This window comes from Sapajus apella, unplaced genomic scaffold, assembly GCF_009761245.1.
Source record: "Sapajus apella isolate SASKATOON/1434 unplaced genomic scaffold, GSC_monkey_1.0 scaffold223, whole genome shotgun sequence".
In the NCBI taxonomy this organism is placed as follows: Eukaryota; Metazoa; Chordata; class Mammalia; order Primates; family Cebidae; genus Sapajus; species Sapajus apella.
This window is the reverse complement of record NW_022437163.1, coordinates 613523-625175: the sequence shown is the minus strand read 5'-3', so window position 1 is coordinate 625175 and position 11653 is coordinate 613523.

Here is an 11653-nt window from a genome sequence, read left to right as displayed (position 1 = left end):
TGTGTTTGGAATAAAAAAGTGATTCTGGTAAAATGAGGTTATGAGGGCAAGGCCCTGATCCGATAGGATTAGTGCCCTTGTAAAGACACCAGAGACCATGCGAGAACACAGTGAGAAAGCAGCTGTCTGTCCACCAAACAGAGAGGCCTTTGTGGAAACCAGCTCTGCCGACACCTTCACTGTGGGTTCACAGCCTCTGGAGCTGTGAGAAAATGAGTTTCTGCTGTTCGGGCCTTCCAGGCTCTGGGACTTGGTTACCGCAGCCTAGAAGCTCAGCACCAGATCTGTCAGCGACGGCCTGAGCACTCCCTGACCCAGCATAAACAAGCATGGCCAGCAGGCTGGGTGCGGTGGCTCACGCCTGTAATCCCAGCACCTTGAGAGGCATAGATGGGCCGATCACTTGATGTCGGGAGTTTGAGGCCAGCCTGACCAACATGAAGAAACCTCCTCTCTACTAAAAATACAAAATTAGCCAGGCATGGTGGTGCGCACCTGTAATCCCAGCTCCTCAGGAGGCTGAGACAGAAGAATTGCTTGAACCTGGGAGGTGGAGGTTGCAGTAAGCTGAGATCGCCCCTTGCACTCCATCCTGGGTGAGACAAGAGTGAAACTCTGTCTCAAAAAAACAAACAAAAAAAAAGCATGTCCACGCCATCCTGCTGTCCCCGAGAACGATCCGGAAGGCCCTTCATAGAATGTGTGTGCCGATGGCTTAATGCATCTGGGGTGCACTCCAAGTACTCTAGCACTAACACAGCCAACCAGGACAATTAGGAAGCTCTGCCTACACATACACACAAAACCATCTGATATCACTGTTCAGTGAAACAAGTGACTTGCAAAGCACATAATTCCACACATGCTACAAGAAGCCATGTGTGTGGTTAATAATAATTCAAACATCTAAGGCTTAGTAATCATTGTGCTGGAGCCAGGAGGCACTGACCCACCTCCCTCTAGAACACCTGAGATGGGCTGCAGGTGTGTCACTCTTCAGCGTTTCAAGACTTAATACCAAAAAAAAAGAAAGTAAAATGCTTTATAAAGTTAGGGCACAATGGCTCATGCCTGTAATCCCAGCAATTTGGGAGGCTGAGGTGGGTGGATTACCTGAGGTCATATGTTTGAGACCAGCATGGCCAACATGGTGAAACCCCTCTCTACTAAAAATACAAAAATTAGCTGCACACAGTAGTGCATGCCTGTAGTCCCAGCTACTCAGGAGGATGAGGCTGGAGAATCACTTGGAGGCAGGAGGTGGAGCTTGCAGTGAGCTGAGATAGCGCCATTGCACTCCAGCCTGGGTGACAGAGCAAGACTCCATCTCGAAAAAAAAAAAAAAAACTTTATTAATATTAATATAATGATGATGAGATGACATTTTAAACATAATAGTTTAAATAAACTATATTATTAAACATGATTTTACCTGTTTTTACCTTTTTTAATGTGGCTATGAGAAAATTTTAAATTACAGATGAGGCTGGGCCAGTGTCTGCTGCCTGTAATCCCTGCACTTAGGGATGCTGAGACAGGAGGGTCACTTCAGCCCAGGAGTTCAAGACCAACCTGGGCAACAGAGCAAGACCTTGTCTCTATAAAAAAAAAAAAAAAAACAAGAAATTAGCCAGGCATAGTGGAGCATGCCTGTAGTCCCAACTGCTGGAGAGGCTAAGGCAGAAAGATGGCTTGAGCCCAGAAGTTGCAGGCTACAGTGAGCTGTGATGGTGCCACTGCACTCCAGCCTGGGTGACAGAAAGAGAACTTTTCTCTAAAAAAGTAAAATGAATAAAATTGCAGACGAGCCTAGAATTCTGTCCCCACTGGACACAATCGGTTTGGACGGACATGCTCCACACTGCTGGTTGCATTGTTCATTCTTTATGAGCTGCTTCAATTTTTATGGTTCATGTAAATTACTTCCATCATTTTTTTTAAAAAGTCGTTTAAAAAAAAAAGGAGCTTCTGAGGAGAAATATTTTTGCCTAACACTGGGGCAGAGCTACAGAGAGGCCACGTGGTGTTCAATGTGTCTCTGGGTAGCAGGGTAGGTGTTGCCACCAACAAGACCGTTACTCTTATCTAAACCACCTGGGTTGGACTAGTCTTGACAGCCTTTTAATCTGGAATTGAAAGTTGCTCCAGAAATCCACAAGTTCTGGGTGTAAAACAAGTAAGTGGCAAGTGCTTAGTGACAGAGCTAGCAGGACTGCCTTACACCCAGCTAGTTCAGGCCTAGGATTTTGGATAAAGAGGATAAAACCCTTTTAGCAAAATCTACATGTGTTTCCAAAGGTGTTTTTCTCTACTTAATAAGAGATTCCTACCTAATAACTCTACGAAACGTATTTAAATCCAAGCGTTCACAGAGGCCCCTCAATTCTTTTACAAAATGGATCTGTACAGCACATTTGCAATAAAACTCATACCTCTTAGTTTTGAGAATTTGCATAAAATTCTTAAGGACATTTACAAGTAGATGTGGTCAGAAAAGTAGAATTGTTCATAATTAAAAGTTCAGAGTTTATGTAAATGTCAGCAATCACTGACATACATTAGGTAATTTTGCAATCACAACTTGACCCCAGCACAGGAGGATGAAGGGACCCATCACAACTCCACGAAATGGAGAAACAGAGCTGGAAGGCACCAGTCTAGAGAACAGGATACTCACACTTCCAAAATCATAATAAAAACACCGAGTGGTAATATTGTTTAAAGACTTTTAAGTTTAAAGTCTTTAAACAAGACCCCTGCTGACACCAAGACCACATCAACATGCCCCACAGAAAACTGAAAATTTTTTCCATCTGTAAGAGCCCTTGTACTTAAAAAAAAAAAAAAAGCATAATTTCTAAACCAAAATTAGGTTTATAAGTTAAATGTCATTCATGTCTTATTATGGACAAGAGCAATAAAGGTCATGATATAACTGTGTGATCCCTGAACCCAGGATTTTGTAGCTCAGAGGTTCACAGCGCAAACATGACCCAGTGAACCTGCTCCTCAGCTGGCAGAGCCATCACACCCCACAGCCAGAAGCAAGAGGTCAGCACTAAGGAGGGATGCCACAGAGTCTTCCTCAGCCAAATGGGACAGAGGTGCATGCGTAGAAATAGTTCGGAGCCCCTAGAAACTGCCAAGGAGACACCAAGTGAATTACAGAAATCAGCTGAGGGGAGGTGGGGGTTGGCAGCCCTGTAGAGCTGAGGAACATACAGATTTCTGCGTGAACAACACATATCTTCAGTCTCCAAATTCCATTTTTGTAAGAGAAAAAGCCTTCGGTCATCAGTCAGAAGGTCTTAAGTCACAGAAAAATTGACATAGTGGAGGCCTGTGATTAAATAACCCAGAAGTGTGCCATGCTTCCCTAGGTGGGAGGCAGAGGACACGGAGGAGGAGCAAGGCCTCCCTCACATCTCGGTCTTCCCTCTAAGCCACGAAGGCACTCACCCTCACCCATCAAGAGATGAGTGATGCACAGCCGCTCCACAACTCTAGGCAAGATGTAGCAACGCTGTGCTGTGCACATGAATCTGAATAAAGGGGAACGATGTCTGTTTCTTCTTTATAAAAACGTACAAAACTTGTGATAAGATCATCTAGAAAAGGTCTTGAAGGCATGGTAGAAAAATGAGGACTGCATATAAGACCCTGTTATTCGTACTTAAAACTATCTCTCCCTCAATGTTTCATGATTCTGAACAGGAAGAAAACCCTCCCATGTGGAGCTGGCCAGTGACTCCGGGTCAGCATGACACCCGCAGCTGCTGACGCCGGTCGCTCGACTGTGGTCCATTTTCATGGCTTCTGACTCCGTCTTTCATGTTTTCTGCAACGCGTTCATGGAGACTGCTCTGGGGACCTGCGGATGCGTTCAGTGTGGCTTCTGGTCCCACTGAGTTGTCATTTTTAATGGGAAGAATCCCAGGGAACGCAAGACGCTTGTGCCCCTCGGAGGAAGTGGGGTGGAAATGAGTGTCTCTGTTGCCCCCAACCCAAGCTCCCTCTAGTGTGTGCAGACATGTAAGCTTCACCTCAGCCTCTGAAATCCCAACACTTCCCCCCAGATGTCTGTAATTTACCAGAACTTTGATTCACTATTAGCCCAATTCACTTCTTTATTCCTTCCCAAACTTCCTGAAAGATTTCTCACGTTTTAAAAAGGAGCAATACTAAAAGGTAAAATGATATGGGGATTGTGTATTGTTTCCTTTTTCTAAACAGCTTGTCCCTTTTCCCTGCATTGGGGGTCAACAGCTGTGCTTCATGCCAGCTGCCGTTCTGCTCGTTATAGGGCTTCACGACGGACCACACTGACAATCCTCTTTAAACAAGTTCTTGTTCGCGTTTCTCTTCTGGATGTCTGATTGGAAATCCAAGAAAACAACCCTTCTTTCCTGGGAAACCCAACACCGCAAGCACTCCACACACCTTCACTTCTTAGTCTCTCAACTTTCAAGGTGCCCCTCGGGGTGAAATCTTTCTATTTATCATTATTTATAAACCTTAAAAGGTTTCTGAGCTGATTTTCTTTCTCTGGTAATCCGAGCTGCTCACACGTGCTGTTGTTAGTACGACAGCCTACGTGTGCCAGGCACCATCCCTGACCAGGCACACACCGTCTCACCTAATTCTCAACCCCTCGGCATCGCCCCTCTCTGGGAAGCTGTAGCCACGAGGAGTAAGGGCTGGGGATGCCCGAGGTTCAGATCCGAGCTGGCTCCCATGAGGCTGGCGTCCTCAGCTCCATGCAGACCGCTTTCTCCTGACCCCAGACACACGAGCTGACATAATTATCAGTACAAGACAGCTAATGAATTTCCTATTTTTAAAGCATGCCAATTTTAAATATTAGGGTTTCCAGATGGAAACACAACATTGTTAAGTGTTTCGTGATGCTGGAGTGTGCGAGGAGGGGTGAGCTCAATCAGAGTGACGGCCCCAACGCTTTCCCTCCTGTTCACTCTGAAATCCTTACAAGCCCATGGAGAAAAGCTTCACTGAAATAACAGTTATTGAGTAATTTGTCTGAGTGACTGTATAGTAAATAACCACAACGCTACTCTTAGAAGAGATGGGTCAGGGGTAAGGCGCAGACGCTAAATAAAAGGCAGGGCTCAGCTGCCACATGCTGTCAGACAAGGACCTGGCGGCATCTCCCTGCCTCCCTCAGGCGCTGCGGTGAACCGGCTCAAGCTTGTTTGATCTTTGTCTCAAACCAAACCGGGACAGGGAGGGGCCCATAGCTTCCTGTCCTCTGATTACACCGGCAAAGCCCAGGGAAGTGGAAAAGCACGGGAGGGCTGAAAGAGAACACATGTTCCTTCAGACCATCACGTCCTTTTAAATTATAAATCAGAGAAGTGTTCTTTTTCTGGGTTAATGTCTTTGATTATTTCTTAAGTTGTAAAAAAAAAACACCTTAAATATCCATCTAAACAGATGATTGTGCCATCACTGACACAAATGAAGCCTTCTACTGCAAGAAACTTCTCCCTGAGGGCCGAGCCTACTGAATTGGTATAAACCTTGCTATCGGCTGCTAATTCTAAACCACTTATCAAGAGTGCTCAGCCCAAGTTCTGCTGCAGCTGCAACAGCAGCCTGTGTCTCAAAAATTCTCAGTACCGCTGTAGAAATACCTTGTAATGCCTCTCTTAACCCTAAGGATTGATGCACACACTCCTTGTACCTTAAACAATTAAACAGTCAACACCTGTGCTTCTGGGCATCTTTGAGCTGCCTGGACTTCCTCCAGGACTGCGCCTCATGGGGCTGGTATTCCTGTTTTCATTCCTTGCCAGCAACCGTGGAAGGTCCACCACACACCACAAGGAGCCAGGAAGGAGTGGGGCCATGGATGTGGCCCCAGCAGAAACACACGGCTCATAACCCGAACACCAATCTGAAAAGAGGAGATGCGGCCCGACCAGGCACCCTGGATCTAACTCCCTTTCCTAGAAGTTACAGTGCTTGAGGATCTTTGTCATCCAGAATCTCAGAGCCGGGCTTTCCCATCCCCTTGGCGCCTGACGCCAATGCAGCCCCAGGAGGAGGCAGCTGTGCTCCCACCGACTCACAGCCTTGGATGTCCCCTCAGCACTGCCCACCCAGGTCTTCACATGTCACACTTCCAGGCCATCCGTCCACCAAGGAACTGGAAGACACAGCCCGGGAATCAGCAGCTCTCAGAGCACTCTTGGCTGAGCACCAAGATGGACACGGTATCCGTCCAGACTGCATCTGCTAAGCTGTCTGCCGCTGGCAGTGTTTACAGGACCACTTAGCTCTTTGGTGCTTGACTCTGACAGGATAAAACCTGCTTTTTCAAAGAATGAAATTCATCCTCTGTGAGGCTACAGGGTGCCCAACAGACAGTGGACCTAGCTGCTCCAAGTAGCATGCGTGTGTGTGCTTGCCCAGAGAGAAACACTGGTGAAAAGGTGCCCACCAGTCAGCGGACATGACCACTCATGACCGCTCCAAGTATCACGCATGTGCGTGCTTGCCCAGAGGAAAATGCTGGTGAAAAGGTGCCCACCAGACAGACATGACCACTCCAAGTGTCACGCATGTGCGAGCTCACCCAGAGAGAAATGCCAGTGAAAAGGTGCCCACCAGACAACAGACGTGACTGCTCCAAGTATCACGCATGTGCGTGCTCACCCAGAGAGAAATGCCAGTGAAAAGGTGCCCACCAGCCAACAGACATGACCGCTCCAAGTATCACGCATGTGCGTGCTCGCCCAGAGAGAAATGCCAGTGAAAAGGTGCCCAGAGTTCAATTCTGGAGAACATTAGAAAGATTTATGCGACTGATTTCAAAGAATGCTACAGCTCACATAGAAGAAGGATGGCCTCCAACATAAGTGTGACTTGAACGCCCACAGGGGTTGACCAACAAGGGGGGTGCACCCACACCACAGGGTGACGAGCTGACTGGGTAAGGGTCTGGGATAGATGCTGTGTTCCCCACATCCAGGTTGCATGTGCATATGTGCACATGTGTGTGCACCTGTGATTGCATGTATGTGTGTCTGTGGGCATATGTGTGTGCAACTGCATGTGGTTGCATGTGTTTGCATGTGTACCTGTGTGATCACATGTATGTAGGTGTGTTTGTGTGCACCTGTGTCTGACTGCATGCATGTGGGTGTGTTTGTGTGCACCTATGTGAGGTTGCATGTATATGAGTGTGTATGCACCTGTGTGTGGTTGTATGTGGGTGTTTGTGTGTGCACCTGTGTGTGGTTGCATGTACGTGGATGTGTTTGTGCACCTGTGTGTGACTGCATGTATGTGGGTATGTTTGTGTGCATCTGTGTGTGGTCACACGTGTGGGGGTGTTTTTGTGGGGGCACCTGCATATGGTTGCATGTATGTGGGTGTTTGTGTGCACCTGTGTGTGGTTGCAGGTATGTGGGTGTGTCTGTGTGTGCTCCTGTGTGTGGTTGCATGTATGTGGGTGTGTTTGTGTGCATCATGTGTTGTTGCATGTGTGGGGGCTGTGTTTGTGTGTGCACCTGTGTGTGATTCCATGTATGTGGGTGTTTGTATGTGTATTTGTGTGTGCATGATCCTGTGGCACTGAGACACGAATGTGCCACAGTGGGAAAGAATGGCAGGGGGAAACACCTGACCTGTGTTTTCTTCCCTGTGCATCTCCCATCTCAGTTCCTCAGCCTCCTCCACTCTAACAAATACAGGCCAATACGTTGCATTTTCGAATCCCTTCAACCAAAAGTTCAAAATTCAGGAAGTTCTGAAAATCATGAGTGTGCTGGCAGCAAAGCCTGGCTCCTTCACCCTCCAAGAGGCAGTCTAGGACCTGAACTGACACAAAACCGTCTGTCTTCACACTCCCTCATATGAATACGCACATCTTCAGCCACAGAAGTACTGATTGAGGACGATACACCATCACAGACCCCAAATCAACATGGCGCATGCACATTAAACAAGAGGCAAGTCACCTTTGAGAGGACAATCGAAGGCTCTCCTGAACATTCTCACAAGAGCAGCCCTGCACTCTGTCACCCTTCCTTCCTGCCACACCTGTGACTCTGATAGTGCAGCCTGCATTTGTTGTTACTCCGATCTCCCCACGGAAGACAAATCAGGAACAAGGGCTGTGCCCACAGAGCAGCACTTAATATATATTATTGCTAAATTTTATTAAATCCAGATATTTAGCATTACATTATTTTTAAATTAGATGCAAGTATATGCTGTAAAATAGAAAATTCCCACGAATGTGCTTTTAAACCAGGAAAACATTCAGTGCATTCTGGTGCCAGCAGTTCACCATGAGTCCTGGCAACATCACGTGATCAGCGTGATCCTCAGCTTCCCTGTGAAGTGGAGACAGCAGTTCTGACCACACGGCTTTGAGGAGCGAGAGTGGCCCTGGGGTGCAGGAGTGCTGCTCTGGCAGTCATGTGGCACGGCTGGGTAGCAGCAGTTGCTTTCTGAAGCCTCCAGTGCTGTTTTCAAAGGGCACAGAGCAGTCTCCTCTGGCCCTCTCTAACTGTGTAGTCCTTCATAACAGTGCCAACCACCATTCCCAAATTAAATGTAACCAAACAGAGATGTGAGACAAACAAAATCCTGAATGCCAGAGGCAAACCTGGGCCAGCCCCAAAGGGAACGAGGGAAGGAGAAGAGGAAGCGAGGGGGAACGGCCAATCTGTCATCCACAGGTGCCCCAAATGGAGCCGGGTGAGCCGTACAGTCCCGGGCTCTGGCAACTGAACTCCTTCACATCCACCAGGAAATTAGGTTCCAGCATTTCACAAAAGTCAGGGAGAAAACAGCAGCTGGTTTAGAGGACTTGCTTCAAGTCTTCTCTGATATATGCAGCATATGTCAGCAGGGCACAGGGCACTCATACATGTAAGCCCACGATGCAGGCAGATCTCTTGAGCCCAGTAGTTCAAGAACAACCTGGGCAACATGGCAAGACCCACCTCTACATAAAAATATGAAAAATTAGCCAGGTGTGGTGGCAGATGCCCAAATTTCCATCTACCCAGGAGGCTGAGGTGGGAGAATTGCTTGAGTCTGAGAGGCAGAGGTTGCGGTGAACCAAGATCATGCCACTTCACTCCAGCCTGGGTGACAGAGCGAGACCCTGTCTTGGGGGAAAAAAAAATACACACACACACACACACACACACACACATTTCATTAAAGAAAATGTAACACCCAATACTTTCACCTTCCCAGGAAAGCCTGATAATATACCACCATGGCAGGAATTTGGGGTTTTCTGCTTGGAAATAAGTCAGATTTAAGGTTTGTATAAACCACCACTTAAAATGATTTCACTACTCTCTACCAAAACTGTGTAAAATCCAAGTGAGAGAGAAGGAACATTTAGAATCTCAGATACCCAGAAGCAAACAGAACATCAAGCTGTACCTCTACAATTGGAGCAGGACCAGTGCAGAACCAATTTGGGGACCTTATGGCTTCGTGATGCACCCTTTCACGTAGGGGCAATCAACACAGGAGAATGAGAAGCCACAGCCCACACATCGAGTGGGCCGGAGAGGAGCACAGGCAGTGTCAGCAGACACCCAGCTTGGCCGGCATCCGGTAGCAGACACAGGGAGACGCAGCAGGGCCTAGGAACCCGAGAAAGGTGCCGCTGAGGAGGAAGCCTGGACCTCAGAGCTCTCACAGATGTGCGCTGGACAGCAGCTACACTCACTTGGGGTTTGGGGGCTTGCCAGGATTTGCTTCAGAAAGTCCATGGTGCTCCTGAGCCGATGGCTGTGGAAACACCAGATTCAAGGAAGGCGGCTCCAAAAACAGCATCAGGACTCAACCTGGTGGTGGGACTCAACAGCCAGGAAGGGGGCAGAGGGCAGAGCTGAACGGTCCCCTGCAACAGCCCAGACAGGGGTGTGGCAAGAGCCACAAGAAACACCACAGCATGAATTCTATTTAAAAGGCCGTGTCTGTCTTAAATATTCGTGTGAATTTTGTCTTTCACTCCAAGTATTTGAATGTTCTCCCTGATTAAAATCTTTACGTGGCTCATGCCTGTAATCCCAGCACTTTGGGAGGCCAAGGCACCAAATCATAAGGTCAGAAGTTTGAGACCATCCTGGCCAACATGGTGAAACCCCTTCTCTACTAACAATATAAGTATTAGCTGGGTGTGGTGGTGTGCACCTGTAATTCCAGCTACTGGGGAGGCTGAGATAGGAGAATCACTTGAACCCAGGAGGCGGAAGTTGCAGTGAGCTGAGATCATGCCATTGTACCCTAGCCTGGGTGACAGAGCAAGATTCCATCTCGGAGAAAAAGAAAATCTTAATGTTGTGTGCCTGTTTCTTAATCTGAATTATTAATGAAAGATGATGCAAAGTACCATATAACAAAACTGTGTAAACATAACCTGTATTTTCTTAAGAAATGAAACATTAAGATGAAAGCTCATCATAAGCCTGCCGGCAATCCTCTTCCCCAGAGACCACGGTCAGAGGAATTTAGTGCTCATCCAGTCCCAGGCGATGCTGTTTTCATCTTTACCCAGAAATAAGTAAGTTACCCAGGTGTTTAATCTGCATCAATTGCTGCCTATGATACAACCCTTTCACACACATTCACATTTTTTACTCAAGAGTGTTTCCAAGTGCTAGCTACAGATCACTGACGAGGCTGAAATACACATCAGCAAGTCCTCAGGCACATGGGTAGGAATTTCTCTAGGGTGTATAAAGCAGGGGCTTTTGCAAGGTTCCAGGGTAACACATTTTTGACTTTATTGGACACCACTAAGTTCCACTCACGATTTCCACTTGTAAGCGTGTCACACACTGAACTCTTTGCACGAACATATGCTCCAACATGTAATGCAAGTTCGTACTTCCCCATGTCCTTGCCAATACTGGGTATAATTTGCTTTTTAAATTTTTTGAATATGACAGGTGTAAAATCACAGCTGATATTTGAAATGAGACTTTCCAGAGCACTGTGTTTCTCCACTGGCTAAGTTCCCTTGTATGACTCTGTGAGTACATGAACGTCAGAAAAATACACTTTAAATCCATGGTTTCCTTGTACAGCTCTGTGGGTATGCAGATGTCACAGAACCGTATGCTTCACATAAGCAGTTCCCTTGTACAGCTCTGTGGGTATGCAGATGTCACAGAACCGTATGCTTCACATAAGCAGTTCCCTTGTACAGCTCTGTGAGTACACAGACATCAGAACCATATGCTTTACGTGAATGATTCCCTTGTACAATTCTGTGGGTACATGGATGTCACAGAGCCCTATGCTTTAAATGAGCAATTTCCTTGTAGAGCTGGGTGAGTCGTGGATGTCAGAGCCATATGCTTTACATGAATGATTCCCTCGTACAGCTCTGTGGATACACAGATGTCACAGAACCCCATGCTGTACATGAGTGATTCCTTAGTACAGCTCTGTGAGTACATGAACATCAGAGAACCACATGCTTTACATGAGTGATGTGCATGGTTTGTGAGTTCTACCTCAAAAGAGCTATTATTAAAGAAAAAAAAAAGAAAGAAAAAGAAAGAGAGGAAAGAAAGAAAGAAGAAAGAAAGAAAGAAAGAAAGAAAAAGGAAGGAAGGAAGGAAGGAAGGAAGGAAGGAAGGAAGGAAGGAAG